This window comes from Pinus tabuliformis, chromosome X (genome assembly GCF_031772625.1).
Source record: "Pinus tabuliformis cultivar Carrire ecotype Pingquan chromosome X, CPIR1, whole genome shotgun sequence".
NCBI classification, from domain to species: Eukaryota; Viridiplantae; Streptophyta; class Pinopsida; order Pinales; family Pinaceae; genus Pinus; species Pinus tabuliformis.
Genome location: NC_142308.1, coordinates 1039741191 through 1039757809, shown reverse-complemented (window position 1 = coordinate 1039757809; position 16619 = coordinate 1039741191). Strand labels below are relative to the sequence as shown.

Here is a 16619-nt window from a genome sequence, read left to right as displayed (position 1 = left end):
ATATTCAGGAAAAATAAAGACATTGACATGTACAGCATTGCAGCAGATAAGCATCCTACCAAAAGGATGATGATTTCATCAAAATCATCAGTCTACCATCAGACGATTGTCTGTTCTATGTACAGAAAAATGAATTTATAAAGCTGAGCATAGGAATGCCCGCCTCAGCTAGATCATGAAAGTAGTATGAAAAATAATGTATTGTATTGTATCTTATTACAGGTCTCCTCCCAGCATTGGAAGAACTTCGGATCCTCCTGATAAAGCATTTCACCCGATAAATGGCCTCATACTTTAGGGGGCAACTGTTATAGAAATTTTTGTGCCTTACAGCATTGAGCATGAAATGTCCATAATCCAAGGGATCCAAAGTCCCTAAAAGAGTTGTTCCTACCCCTAAAGGAACAAGGTCAACCAATGACAACTTCTCCCAGAAGTTCTCCACCAAAAACCACTCAGAAACAGTCAATTCAGGATCAATTCAAGAGCTCCACTAGCTGTCTGCGCTGAAATGCAGAGTTTACACTGGCTAGGTGCACTGCAACGCAGGTGAAAGCACTACCAGGGTGCGCTGAGCGAGAAATGCCAAATGGCAAGTTCATTCAACGAGGTGTCCAAGCACTGGAAGCTTCCAGAATCTTCCTCAATGACACTTGCCTCAATGAATTCGACTAGTGATGAGTAAGAGGTTCTCAACCTCCAAGTGGAAGCAAGAACTGACAGAGGGAAGCCACAAGTCAAAACATGAGCTGACTCATCCTCTCTGCTCACATCTATATATGGATCTCTCACCCAGAGGTTCAGGAGGCTGGAATTTTGTACTTTGCAGAGAATTGTTGTTGGTTTGAGATTAGAACTATTGGGTGATTTGCTTTGAAGGAGGTGAAGAAGGGATTCCTTTTGCTGGGAAGGTGATGCTGGATTGGGCCTCACTTGGTTGTATCTCTTCCTGAACCTTGTTACTTCATCAATAAAACCATTTGAGTTTCTCCTATATGCTTGTATATCAATGATGTTTTGTTATATTTGCATATTTAGTTTATTCTAATCCTAAACTAGTTATGAATGTGAATCTATGTTTTTGTAGTTTTCCTCTCTTGTGATCTTGCAGGACCTTGACGAAGCTGGACCAGTGAAGGAGCAGGCAGTGGGAAGCGAACAAAAGAGAGAGATTGGATCAGCAAACTAGCGGAAGACACCGGTTAGTTACATCCTTCTTCTCTATTTGCATTTCATAAAGAAGAATACTCAGATTGTTTTCCTTGTTTGTTGCTAAGGCACTATCACACCTTAGAGTGGGATAGGGGCATTCCGTATTGGATACTTTTCCCAACAACATCTATGCCTTATGGATACACTACACATTTTAAAATAAAATAAATTATCATCTATGACTAATCATATAGAAGAAATTATTCCTCCAAAATTAAAAAAAAAATAAAAATAAAAATTATTTACCGCTTAACACGAAATTAGAAAGAATCCAGTTAGACTCCTCCCCTATTTACAACATTTCACAACCATTATCTAACCATGTGTTACCTCCATGCACAATGTCTAATGGTGGGAAACAAAACATTTGAAAACCACTACTTGACCACCCATTACCTTTGTGCACAATAGTCAAAGGGCGGGAAACCCATTACCTATGTGCACAATAATCTAAGGGAGGGAAACAAAGCAGTTTCATATTTAAAACCTGACTTTTCTATCAGACCATTGATTTAGAGTCCATGAAGAAAAAAATGACACAGGTTGCAGTCTACTTATTGAGTGTTGTGCAAGATGGATTCTTACTCATTTCCTATCCTCACTGTAAAAAAACATTTTTAGTAGTCTAACAGAGTTTTGGGTTTGGCCCGTTACCCACAACTAGCTTCTGAAATCAAACCCTAATACCATCTCCCATATCTACCATTACTTCACTCAATACATAACCCAAGCATAAAAACATTTTTAGTAGTCTAATAGAGTTTTGGGTTCGGCCGGTTACCCACAACTAGCTTCTGAAATCAAACCCTGATACCCTCTCCCATATCTACCGTTGCTTCACTCAATACATGACCGAAGCATAGGGATTCTGTGTATGTATGCATCTAGCTATTTGGATTTGTATTCACAAGAATGAGAGCGTGCTTTAGGATCCAGGGTTTATTTTTTCTTATCTACATGCAGTAACAAGACAAAATTACCAATATTCTGTAATCTGGAAATGATTACCGATCTTTTGTGATTTGGAAGTGTTGGAAAACGAGGAGCCACATAGAGAATCCATGGGAAATGTTAATTCTATTTCAAAATTCAGAAGATAATTCCAAATTTTTGGGATTCCAAGACCCCCCTCCCTCTTTTAGCGGAATACCATGAGCGTATGAAGAATTGAACCTTGGACCTTCCTGTTTCTGCGCTAGCTCATAGCCACCCGATCTTCTTATTTTGAGATTTTAACGGGAAAATATTGCATACGTTTTTCTTTCTGGCATGCGGCGAACGCCTGCACTGCTTCCAGGGATCCAAGCCCCTATTTGAAGAGGGGAAGGAAGGGTTCTAGAATTTGTCAATAAAAGAACGAATTCAGGGTCCAAACACCAGTTTGAAGAGGGGAAGGAAAGGTTCTGGCACTTGTCAATTAGTATACATGTGGGGAGAGCGGGGCTTTTTACCCTCGAAAATGTTGATGATGTAAATTGAAATAATACCGTTGGACTGTGTTTATTCTTGGAAAATGAGAATACATGTAGGGGAGAATGGGGTTTTGGAACTAAAAAATGGTGATGGCGGAAATGAAATATAACAACCATCATGTGCTTACTCCTAGAACTAAGGGAAGTTGCAAGCCAACATGTTCTTACTCCTGGAAGTTGCAAGGGTTGTATCCCCAGAGAAGTTTTATTAATAAAGCTTGAAGTTCTGTTAGTCAACTTACTGATTTCATTTCTGATGTGAAAGAGGTTGTTTAGTTGTTTTTCTTCCATGAGCATGGTGCACTTTGATTTGTGGCATATAGGTCACAACACCATGTCAAAGGATATTTTTACTATGAATCAAATTAAAAAAAACTACTCACCCATTTTGTTCACAAAAATCATTACCAGTGGTGGTTCCATTATCCACAAAATTCTAATATAATTCCCTTCTCATTGAGCCCCTATTTTCACCGAAGTTTGAAAGATCTACCCGCACTCACCATGAAGCTTTTTTTTGTGTTTCTTCCACTGGTATAAGATGACCTACAGGCCATTTAAGTTGCATCCAGGATCCGTTTCAATGGATATAACCATCCATCTTAGAGAACATTCATAGTCTCAGATGAACCCATTTTTCTTCGGCTGACCTTCACTTCAAAATCTAAGATATGATGGAAATCTAAGTGTATTGGAAACATACAAAACCTCTAGGGGTTTTCTACCAAAAGAGGCTCCTCACCAACAATCCATTGCTGGTCTTGTTTTGATAAGAATGGAGAGATTATATAGTATAGTTGGTGAACAAGATTGGTGAACAAGATTGCTTTATAAGTATACGGTTTTATGCAGCCCGTTAAAAAGTAGGTCAATCTGATCCGAGCATAAGTTTCAGCTCTCCAAAACTTTAGCAATCACATCCAAGCACAAAGAAACCAATCTTCTCAGTTCCATGATTTCTCTTCAAAGGATATTTTCAGGTCCAATCACCAGCGTACCATCAAGTTCTTCAACGTTTTCATCAATTTCTGCGACTACAGGTGAGATGGACATCATATGTTGCGAGATCCTTGTGCTACCTTTTATATTGGATTTAATGTGTTTTAACATTTTTTCTTCGTACTCATGGAGAAAATTTGCTGAGTCGGAACATAATTAACTGAGATTTAGGTAGAGAGACAATCAAAGCAACCTCTAACTTGGGCATTAGAGCTTGAAATGAAGTAGTTGTAGCAAAATATTTTGGTCCTGAATAAACAACAATCTAATTTGCAGGTTGAAGTGCAGAATCTCTAAGAGAAGATTAGCCAGTATAATAATAAGGTATGATCTTGGAATTTATGGGTTCTTTTATTTTCGTAATATTACTTGTGTAGAACTTGGTAAGTCCAACTTGGATTCAATGTCAGACTCATTTTATTTTTGAGACCTTTAAATCTATCTTCCTTTGGTTAAATGTTGTCACCCAATACTTATGAGGTTTTGAGGTTTTGGATCGTTCTCTTGACTGTTCTGTATCATTTTTTCTGCTAGACTTGCCATTGCTTGAAATACCTCTCACTTATACTAGGAAGCAATCAAGTAGATATTGCTTCTTGCCTTGCAGTGCTTGGTGTTTGAAAAACAAGATATGTTCACACAAGTTGAATACCTTAAGGCAAATGTATCACTGTCTATCTAGAAATTTCTAGCAATTTTTCTTCAAAATATTATATTTTCTTTAAGCAAGCATTGGAAGACCTTCGTTGGTATACTTGCACACAGTTACCACTACAACTAGTTAAAAACTAAAACTAGTGGACATGATAACCAACAATGGCTCTCCTCCGAAGGAACAAAAGAGATGGTCAAACATCAAATACCAATAAGGTCAGTTTCTTAATTATCTTGAAATCCCCATGCAACCAATAGCTTACATTTGAAAGCAAAAATATTACCAAGAGAAAGATCTTGGCCTGTAAGTCCCATCAACACACTTCAAATATAAACTTCGAATATAAAATTCATTGTGTAAGGAATCACATCATAGGCAAGGATCTTCAATGCGCCAAAGCATAAAATCTGAAGTGCCACGAGAAGATTTGGATAAAAGCAATTTTTGAAAATATGTTTCAAGGGAAATGTGATCTAAAAACCCAAATGAAGAAGGTTCCATCAGAGAGCATCAACAACATTAGGCATACCGAGTTCACATTTAAAGAGTAAAATTTTGTAATAAAAAATTTAAGGGCAAAGCGAAAAAAGTCTATGAAAGAAAAAATCGAGAATTAGATGGCTTCAAAGAAAGATATAGAGACACTAAATTCTACAATTAAATGATCAATTGTGAACACCATAATAAAAGTGTTTCACCCCGAAGTGCCAGTGGAGCAAAAAAACAAAAACCACAAAGACATTGATGGAGTCCAAAACTTATTACCTGCAACTCCTCTAGAAGCTAGAGACATATACATCATAGGGCATGAATTCTGTCTTAAACCAGATTCCAAGGTTGGTAACCCCAAAACAAAACAAACTTTATAAAGAGGTCACACTCTAAAAGAAGTTGAGAGAACAATGACAGAAAATGGCAACCCGAAAGTCGCCATGCCTAGACAAGTTCACCATAGAATTCTTTCAAGACTGTTGTAGTTCACCATAGGGTCCTGTTGTGGCCAGAAACAACCCCCCTTCTTATTTAGTTTTATCACTAATACTAAATAAGTGGGGACCCTTATTAAAAAAATTAAAAAATCAATTAATGTTTGTATTTTCGTTTTCAATAAAACTTACTATCATAAACTTATGAGAACACCCTCGAAAAATCTAAAAAGGCTTAAGTTTTATGATAAGTTAGAATAAAATCATTCCTTAAGAAACATCACATCGCAAAAAGGGTAATGGATGCCTCCCTACAAGCGGAATTCTAAGATTGCAAAATCGCGATGCGAAACTACGCACTAAAAACATTCATCGCATCGCATGCCTCAAACATCACTTACGCTGAAATACCTCAAAATACCGATATGCGATGGCGCATATCACAAATCGCATTTTGCAGAAAACCCATTAATGGATGATTGTCATACGCTACGAACCAACGATATTTCGATTCCGCAATATTGCGATCTGCGATCTGCGATATTGCGAAGAAAATCGCAAATCGCCTTATTGTAGATCTTTAGGGCTCGTTGTTCGAAAAATCTTTTTCCATAAATCGAGACCTAGTTATGCGTGTTAATGTTAATTAATGAGTTAGTTGGCAATCATTAATGAAATATGGTTTTGATCTGATCGAAGTAGCCATTTCACGTAAGGTGGTATATTTTATATGTTTTCCGCATTTAAAGCTTTCCCGACACCTTTTTCTTATCATTATTCTCACCTCATTTGTAAACTGCAAGAAAAAAGAGCAGAGAAGTATACATAATAGTATTCAGGATATTATGGCAAAGAAGGGGAAAGCTCCGAGTTCTGAAGACAAAGAAATGACGCCCTTATATACAGACACCGCCTATAACAAAGATGCCAGTATTACTACTTGGGAAGGCATGTACAGTCTACTTGAGGAAGAAAATCCCAAAATGATGGAGGTTACAGCTACTGCAGGCTCACATGGATCTTCTGAAGCATCTATTACAGAATTTTCTTGTTCGTTCTTACACCAGATAGTGGTGAGGCCCAAAATTCTTCCATACACAAACATGGTTAAATGGATACTGGATAGCGCTGACATTACAAATAGACAATTTAAGACTTAGGGTCAAGAACTCACGGAGTCGTTATTTCCACAAAATTTAAGCTTTATATCCTCTAACAAAAAGCGCGCAAGAGGTGAAAATCGCACCAGGGAAGCCCGAATCAAGAAACGGAGGTAGCTAGGCGCTAATCGCGCATTGCTGGGCAAAACCCCTTGAAGAGGAAAGCCTCTAATTTCTCAGTCACCTGTAAGCTCAGAAATTTGTAGGAAAGAAAGCTAGAGGCAAAAGGAAAAACTTGAACTCTAAAACCAGTGGTATTTATTAGAGATATCCTCAAAGTGGTATGTAGATAAGTACAACATCTGCAGACAGGCTGGAGATAGAAGGCTCAAGAAAAGGCAGAATCAATCAAAAGATTAACTAAGTTGAATTGGGATTCTTACTGGACATACTTGGTAAAACCACACAGCTAGTGCATGACTCTCAAATGTATCATCAATTATGTCGAGAAGATGGCGCCAACTCTTTCCGATTCCATTTTCGTAGGACAGCTAAAGTCGGAAGTCGGCCAGCCAACTCTCCTCAAGTAGATACTGAACACTTGCGATTTCAAGGAAAAGATACACAGATAGTTAGTTTTAGATTCAGTTTTAGTGTTAATTTTTCTTTATATTTGCCTGAAATGGGGACGGTCATTTAAACCGCATCCTACATTTTTGTAATAAATTATTTTTAGATTTAGTTAGTAGTATTTAAACCCTTCTCATGCATTTAGAGAAGGGTCCTGAAATTTATCAAAAACTTGTCCTCAAAACGCACTTTTGCACCCTCCGAGGAGGTTTTGATGAATGAATGGAACAAGATTTATTGATATCTGCATTTAATATCTACTACTGATATTACAATTTTGTACTCTTAGTGGATGTTGGATTAAGAAGAGATAAATCAATATTGCTTGAAGCTCATGAGTAGAACTAGTTATAAATGGTACTTTTATCTCTTAACTATTTCTGCCTATGTGTTAAAGTGATATTCATGTTCATTTATTTATGTATGAATGCGTGAATGCTTGAGTTATCATTTGGCACTTCTGTACGGTGATAGTTATTTATTTATGCTTAATATATGAGTAGCTTGTTATGTGATATGTTTTTCACAACTGTTTCATCTAACCTTTTAAACGAAATGGTTTATCTTTATTGAATTCCTTTCTCATAGTAGTTGAATGATCTTTATTACCAATTGTTATTTGAAATATTTTTAGATCGCATAACGGAAAGATTACATCCCAGGTTAGTTTAGAATTAGATGTTTCTGTTTATTAGAATACAATTGCATGTTGTTAGATTAGATTTAGAATAAAAGCATTTCACTTAGGAACTCTTAGAAAGGAAATATCAATTCTCAACACACACACACACATATTGGGAAACCGGTCCCATATCCCCAGTCGGACCCACTATACCAAATGGAAAAGGAGCTGCTAACCAAGGTCCGGACCGGGTGGGTATCCCCCTTGTTGTAGACCCGATTTTCGGGGCTTCAACAGGTCCTTTCATGACTATTGTGTAATCATAGGGGAAAATGTCTGCAAGAAGTCCTCCAAGCATTTAACTCCACTTTCACTTCATACCTAATTTCTCCCACTTTCGTGACTTTCCATTCATACCCAATTACTTCACTTTCCTCTTTCTTGTCTCACACCCAAGGAAGACAAGGCTGATTCTCGAAGCAAATTTAGACCGATTTCACTCTAAAATATGATGTTTAAAATCATATTTAAGATAGTAGCGAACACACTAGTAGAGCCAATCATGTCTTACCGAATTTCACATGTTCAGGGAAGCTATATTGGAGGATATTTAAGATAATAGCAAACATTATAGATTCAATCATGTCCTACAGAATTTCGCATGTTCAAGTAAGCTATATTGGAGTATATTTAAGATAATAGTGAACACACTAGTAGAGCCAATCATGTCCTATAGATAGAATTTCACATGTTCAAGGAAGCTATATTGGATTATATTTAAGATGATAGCTAGCACACTAGTAGAGCCAATCATATCCTAAATAATTTCACATGTTCAAGGAAGCTACATTGGAGAACATCATATTATTGCTTGTGAGACCATTCACTCCTCCGAAGCCCAACGAAAAACCAAGTATGTTATTAAATTTGGCATGCCCATCTCTTGTAATCATTTAAATTGGAACTTCTTAGTTCAAATGCTATGGGAATTTGGATTTAGTTAGTGTTGGGTTAGCTAGGTCAAAATTCTTATCTCGTCATCCTTATTTACTCTAGTTAATGGCTCCCTCACCTTCCCATTTAACCTATCTCGTTGTGTCAAACCAACATGTGGCAGGAGGAGTGCATGGAGCCGCACCATATATCTTTAGTAGGGGGTTTCTATCCTAGTAACTTAGTGCCATATGTGTTTCATGTCCAGAAGGACAAGTATAACTCACTCATAGAATTGATCTGTCGGAGGCGAGCTCAATCAAGAAGGTGTTTTTTAAGAGCCATCAATTCAGATGTTGTGTTTCAGAGGAGGAAGGGCAGGTATAATGCTACTCATCTCATATTCTAGATGTTGCATTTTGGATTCCAATTATTTCTTTTGGGATCTTGTGTACCATTCCTTTCTTTCCTTGGTCGAAGCAAACTCCTTCTGATCTAGTGGATGAACCCTCCACCTCCTCAATGGAGCTAGGGGAGAGGTGAATAAAACTATCCCATATCTCCCTTTTTGTGGGATAGAAATCTTCACTGTGACATAAATTTTAAAAATCAATGGCCCTCTAGCTATATAGTAACAATGTTCCCTTTTTCCACCTTCAATTTGTTGATGGCAAAATGGCAACTCTATCAATCAAGGAAAAATCCTTTGAAGAATTCCTTTTCTTCTTCAAAACTTCGTTATCACCAAGCGCAACATACTTTGAATCCTCGTTTCTCCAAAAATATTATTCATTCAAACTTCCTCGAGGCCCTTCAAAATTCCTCAGAATTCCTCTCCTTGAGAATCCATTGAAAAATATTACCTGAGAAGGACCTCCTTCCCAAGCTTGACCATAAGCTCAACACCACCTTCAAATCTCTCGCTCTCCAAATAAAATTAAATTTGCTTTAAATTTGTCTTTACACTAGACCTCATGCTTTTTCAAGAGGCCTACAAATTCTCAACCTTCAAATTCTTCACAAGGTAAAGATATGGTGGAGGAAACTCAACACTGAATAAGCACTATGGGGGATAAAATAGGACGCAAGAGACATCAAAGCACAAGGTCTTCTAAGAATGGAGTGGAAGCAACTAGGACCTCTGATATAAAACAATGCTCATCAAATCAAAATTATTTTCCAAAACTAGTGTTTCTTTAAAACCAGAGAGGAGCATTCAGAAGTTTACAAATTTCAGATAATTCTTGGAAACTAAAACCTCAACAAAGAAAGTGGTAAATTTTTCAACAATCGAAAATTTGTTCCACATCCTGAACAAATCTTTGTATATACTACAAAGTATCATAAATTACGATGGGTACTACTGTATACCTACCATACTATCATAGTATAACAACCATTGCATGCCAACCAAGCAATGGTGAAGAGTAGAGTGTTTCCAAGTATGACGAGTGTCAACGAATAAGGAGTTCAGTTTGAACTTTGAGCACTAGCTTAATTGGTGAAGAGCGAAATATTGAACTGAGTTACGTTTGACCTCTAAATTTCACTACTTTAAGATCAAAATCATTAACTATATTTGAAATATACTCCCGATCGAGTTATATTTGAACAATGAACTCTACCAAAATGCCTTTAATGGATTTTATTTCAAATCTTAACTCTACCACTTCAAAATCAAAATCAAGTGTATCTGGCATGTTCCTGCCCAGTGAAGGAAAAAATAAATATCAACCGTATCTATCATGTCCCATAAGCCATCCACAATCCAAAGTGTAATCTATCCACACACTATTCAATCTGATACAATGTTTTTATATATTTTTGTACAACTCTACAACTCTACAAAACTCTCAGAAACAAAGTTCAGAGCCAAGTATATAACAAGAACCATTAATAGAATATCATTATAACATTTAAACCTTGATTAACATCTTTATCCTATTTCGTTGGTGCTTTAGGAGCCAAAATAATGAATTAAAAAATGATATGTCAAGCATTATTAATTACAACAAGCCCCGAAATTAAGTATTGACTTGCATATATTATACTGATTTGCAGCATATGCTTGCACTTGTTATGCACATAAAATTGTTGGAAAATTTACTCTGGACAGTTGCACATGTCCATGGTTTGATACACTTCAATTCTCACATTCTTCTACAACATCCAATTAAAGCTGCACTAACAACAATTAGTGGGCATTCAATATCAAAGCTAAGAGACTACAACCAACACATCTGACACCCTCAAGTCATGTATTCAGATCCATCACCACTTTTAAATTCATTACCAGCAATTTTTAAGTATAGAACAGTATTTCCAGCAGTTACTGACATTGGCTTCCTCTTTCCTTCTTCATCATAAGCACCAAGTCCAACTACAATTATCTACTTACATGAAAATATGTAATAGAACTCAAACTTTCAAAAATGGCATCACATATTTTCTAATAAGCCCTATTTTATGCTCGAACTAGATTTAAAACATAGGAAATGTAATCAGAGTTTGTTTCTGAAAATAAAGTTGTCTGTTAGAATACTTTAAGCATGATACCAATCCATATATTTACCAATCCATATATTTTAACATATCGTTCCAATAGAAGGTTTCTCCTTAGCACTTTCAGTGAGGAGCAGACCATCGGTTGTCTTCTCTTCCCCCACTGCAACCTGTAGCATACATTCAACCCTCATAGATTTTCTGAAGAGGATATACAGCTTCCATGCTCAAGTCCCCAATTTCAATTTTCCCTGAATATTTTATCGAGGCCCCTCTAACAATTTGGACTAAAAATTTTATATTTCTACTAAAACTTATTGCCATCAAAACCTTACCTTAATCAAAAGTAGATCATTCAATGGCTTCAAATCCTTGATATCATCTATATCAAGAACCCCCACAATGTCATCGTCCTTTACAAGAAGATGATTAACTCCATTGAATTCAATCTCTGTGCCAGCCCACTTGGAATACACAATATTTGCACCAAGCTGCAAGTACAAACACAATGATGTCATACTCCCTTTAACTATATTTAACCCACATGCAAAAAAAAACAAGTCATCCATGGATTCCTCAATTGTCTTACACAAAAGACATCTTCCAGGACCCCCTTACCCCAAGTTAACATTTTGTTGTCTAAATCTAACCAGTGAAAGATTTTAGCTTTAAGAGGAATTTATAACTTTCAAAATAAGTGCCACTATGGGGATATTTCCCTCATCATTTCTTCTTCCATATTTATCTTGTATTCCAGGTTGGCAATATATTCATCAGGTCCCTCATTTTTTCACCACTTAAATTAGATCATCTTGTTTATAAAGTTTAATCATTAATGGCACTAGAATTTAGGCTATGGTTTCTTGCCTCAGTTTTTACCCCTCACAAATTCAAATCCCATGCTAAATTCAAGCCATGAGATCAAACATTCCTGCCATCATTTGTTGCCACATTTTCCCTGGAATAAATCCCTAAGAGATGGATATCTCTTATTAGCTTACATAGTTTGAAATTACCTTTACAACCAATCTAGGGGTCTTCCCCTATTCTTACCTTGTTCCTTTGAATCCTCCATGCTATCCATTTTCCAATTAATGGGAATGCTTTCACCAAATCTTTCCAAACAATAGAATTTCCATTAAAATGTTCCCTTTCTTCTGTAAACTAATCTTCTGTAGAAATCATTCTCAAATGTTTGGTTTTCAAAATTTTCTCCTACAAAACTTCATTGTAGACTAACCTCTACAGAATTTTAGTAGCTAGAGCTAGATTGAAGAGATTTATGTTTTCTTATGCCCCACCCTATAGCTTCTTTAAAATTTACCACCTGGCTCCATTTAACTAAATAAATTCCTTTCATTTTTCTTTTGTTTTCAATTTTTTTTGTTAATATATATATATATATATATATATATATATATATATATATATATATATATATATATATATATATATATATATATATAGATATATATAGATATATATAGATTAGGAATATGGACAATGGATAACCAATGCACAAGAATACTTTCAAGCACAGCCTTGACCAGTGCTAATCTCCCTCCACTAGAGAACCATCAATTGCACCATAATGAAATTAGAGCTTCAATTTTTCTCTACAACCAAGTTCAATCATACTAAATATAATTAGGAGGCTTTAAGATCCCAAGTATATGTTTCCTTGATCTAATTACGTAAAATTCATAAGAAACAGATTCACGAGTGGCTTTTTCTTCCTCAACCAAAGTATTGAACAACATTGTAGAATTCCTCATAGTGATTTCCATACATGTAGTTTTGCAGTAAATATGCGTTATACCTTTTAACTCCCTTAGTGATTCTTTCCCAGATGTGATGATATCATCAACAAATAATGGATGAGAATATTCAGAGTCAGAAATTTTTACTCCTTTCACTATCCCTCTTCTCCTTGCATCCATGATCAACATACACCTTCAACCACTAATACGAAAAGAAATGGTGATATATAGCACCCTTGACACAAACCTCAATATGCATTAAAGAAACTTTTGGTGGACCTATTGATTAGAACTATAAAAGGAATGGAAGTAAGGCATCCCATTAACCATTCTACAATCTACAAGTTTGTTCCCCGTTGAATCAACAATAGTCTAAGAAAGAGCCAATTCATTTTGTCTTATGCCTTTACAAGTTATAGCATCATTGCTACAGCAGGAAGCTTGTGAGTTTTCATTGTATGTATTATTTCATATATTGTTCCCACATCAGCATAGATTTTCCTATTATAAAGGAGCATAAATTCTTCTTCAAAAATTCAATTATCCATCCATTTGGTATACAATTTTTAGTTTTTTGGAGTTTAAAAATGCTTTTATCTCCTCTTTGGACACCTCTGCCTCCAAGTCTATGTTCATTTCATCACTGATAATGCTGGGAAGTAGCATGATAATTTTCATGAATTCACAAATATTTACTACCATTACACTTTTAAAATTTTTCTTTCTCACTTCAGCTATCTCCTTAAAAGACATATTAACCCTAGAGCTATCTAGATTATTGTTTTCCCAAATAATGTTAATGTTTCTTGTATGACTTGCGTACTTGTGAAAAATTTTAGTATTCATGTCACTTTTAGAGAACAAGATGGTTCTCCTTTTTAGCTTAGTTTCTTTTTCCTCTTTGGCAAGGTGGTTTGTTTTCCCTTCTAGCTCCTTGACAGGATTGATTTCATCTTTCAAAAACACCCCCACTTTATATTTATCAGAGGTTTTTAATTCATTTTTGACATCCTTTAAATATTTTTGAACGAAGCTTTGAGCTCAATCTACAACTTCACCTTTTACCCTTTTCAGATTGTTTATGAACTGCTTCATGTCTCTGTCCTCACTGTTACTATTGTAATGTCATCAATTCTTGATGACCACAACCTTTGAATTCTTTTTATTTAGCCATTAAGTGATTAAAATTAAAGGGCGTTGGATGCTTCTTGCTCTCTGATTCAATTTGTAGCAATATAGCGCAAGCTTCCCTAGACAATTTATGATCTCACTTTCTGAATCTAACATCAACCGAGTAGAAACAAAGGATTTATCTAGCCTTTTTGAAATTCCACTTATGCCTTTTTAGTTATTTCTCCAAGTAGGTGCTTATTTAATTGGTTCTACATCAATCAACTTTTTAACTTCAAAGAAATGATTGAAAAATCATTTAGAAATGGGGTTTTTCTTGCTGCAAGGGCCCCACTGATTGTCAACCGTGCCCTTTAGCTCCTCTTTTTTTGAAACCATGACTTTGCTTCAGAGTTATTAGAGTTTCTTCCAATGGAGACTTGGTGGTGATCTTGATCAAGTGCTAAACCCCCTTCCAGACCCCAAAATCATCCACAACATTATTTCTTTGATCTTAGATGGTAGGATGACTTGAAAATCTTACTACCTTTATTTTGTGAGGCCCCTTTAACTGGCTGACCACCCAAACAGGACAAACAATGAATCCCTACATCACTTGATGAAGCTTCTAAATACTAGATTGCATGGTCTAAAGAATGGATAACTGGCATGAAGAGAATGCCACATTTTCCTGAAGCAAAAGATGGAACTAAATTCCAGTGGGGGTCCTTAAAGTCCCCTAAACCTTCCTTAATGTTATAAACAATTTTGGAACACCCAATAATGGAAGGGGATTCTTTTAGTACTATTATATAGCATGAGGAATTGATAAAAGTGGACCTACCTTGAAAATTCATAGGAAAATCATGTGTTCCTTCAACCACTTTAGGACCACATACCTCAGACTAACACTTATCACCTTCCAAAGCTAGAGTTGGAACAACATATGAATCAACAGCCTTGAGATTTGCCTGCACTTTTTCTTCTACCTTTTCCAGACTTCAAAGTGGCCTCCAAATTAGAATCTGTAGACACCACCATTCATACTTTTTTCTTTCTCTACAATATTCCCACAGAATTGTATGAGAGCCAACCCAATGGAATGGGACTTTTCATTTTTCAAAATTCCAACTTCTAGTTTAAAAACCATTTTCCTTGGGAAATCTTAGTATCTACAGGAAATCTCAGTATTTTCATGAAGATCAGTTTCTGCCAGCATTTTAACCACTCTCCTATCTTTGAAACTGAAAATTTTCTCCAAGGAGACAAAATTGAGCTATAGCATCAGTGACCCTTCCAAAAATTTTTAATTCCTCCACAACTCTAAAGGGAGCTTCAATCTATTGCAAATATGTTGTTCCTCCTTTGGGTCAAAACCTAGTTTCCACTTTTTAGGAATAGTCTAGAGGACCCCCCACATCCGATCTTGCTTGAGAAGTAGGTTCTCATCCTCCTAGATTTTCACCATAAAACAAATCCAGCCCTGGACTAAAATATGTAATGCATGTTGAGTTTTGTAGCTCGGAAGGTACTTTTAGTCTTATGCCTTGACTAGAAAGACCTTTATTTGCCTTGTTATGACCTTGAAAAATGATGATCCGTGCTTGTTATAATGGGTTCTCAAACATTTCTCAAAACAACCCCTGCAACGTTTTACATTTGCCATACTTAGAAAATGAAGCTGAGAAGAATGCAACTTAAAGCAAATTTCCAAACCTGAAATCTGCACAAGAATCTTCACACTATTTTTCCATGTATGCAAGGCCAAAATGAAAATCAGGGAAATCCTCTAGAGCTACTCTCACCATTAACAATGTCCAATTACATGTAGCAGGGAAACCGCCAATGACAGTGGGCATTAACTCTCATGAAGGGGATCAAACAGTTCTCGGTTCCCATCAACTCAACACCTTTCACTCAACCAACAAATGAGCCACATATGGAGGTGAGAGGTATCTAAGATTTCATCCTACATATTTATTTCTTATCGTGTCTCTATTTTTTTAATTATATTCCCCTTCTTATAGTTAGAGATTTACCTATAAAAAGTTAGTTATTCATGTTTCAACCTTTAAATTTACCACATGATATTTGATGGTGAAGGCACTATGATATAACATTGGTGTAAATATTTGAACAACAAATCTAAAAAAACGTAAATGAAACTAGACGATATGAAAGGGAAAAAAATTAAGAAAATAGGCACCAAACTATGTACATACCATGTGGTTAAATTATAACAATAATAAATGAATTACCCAATCCAAAACGAATTCCCTGTCTCCATGTGACTTCAAAATGTATGTACAATATATTCACATCCTCAGCCTGTCACTTTGGAACAAACCAACTGAGCTACTTATAGTCAAATAAATTTCTATGGCACACAATACTTTTATAAATATATTTCGCAGAGTGGGAATTTTCAATGTAACATAGTGTGTAATAGAGTTTCAAAAGAAGAATATCTCAAGTAAAAAATGAAGTAAAGATATTTGAAATCCGAAAGGATAAGTCACAAAATTTTGAAAGTTATTAATGTTAAGAAACGGATTGATAGAGGCCGCTGAAGTTGCAGTCTTTATAGATGGATTAGAGGACACTATTAAAGGTATCTCAATGACTCAAGGCTAGTTGTCCAAATCCGCATAAATATTTTTTCAAACTATGCATCTAATTCCTGAGATCAAATGAATGT

General features: G+C 35.8%; 1 pseudogene; it reads right to left on the bottom strand.

Moving 5' to 3' along the window:
• Window positions 1–10766: 10766 nt before the first annotated feature.
• The window catches only part of LOC149143329 (20 kDa chaperonin, chloroplastic-like), a 35713-nt pseudogene continuing 29860 nt past the window's right edge, over window positions 10767–16619 (bottom strand).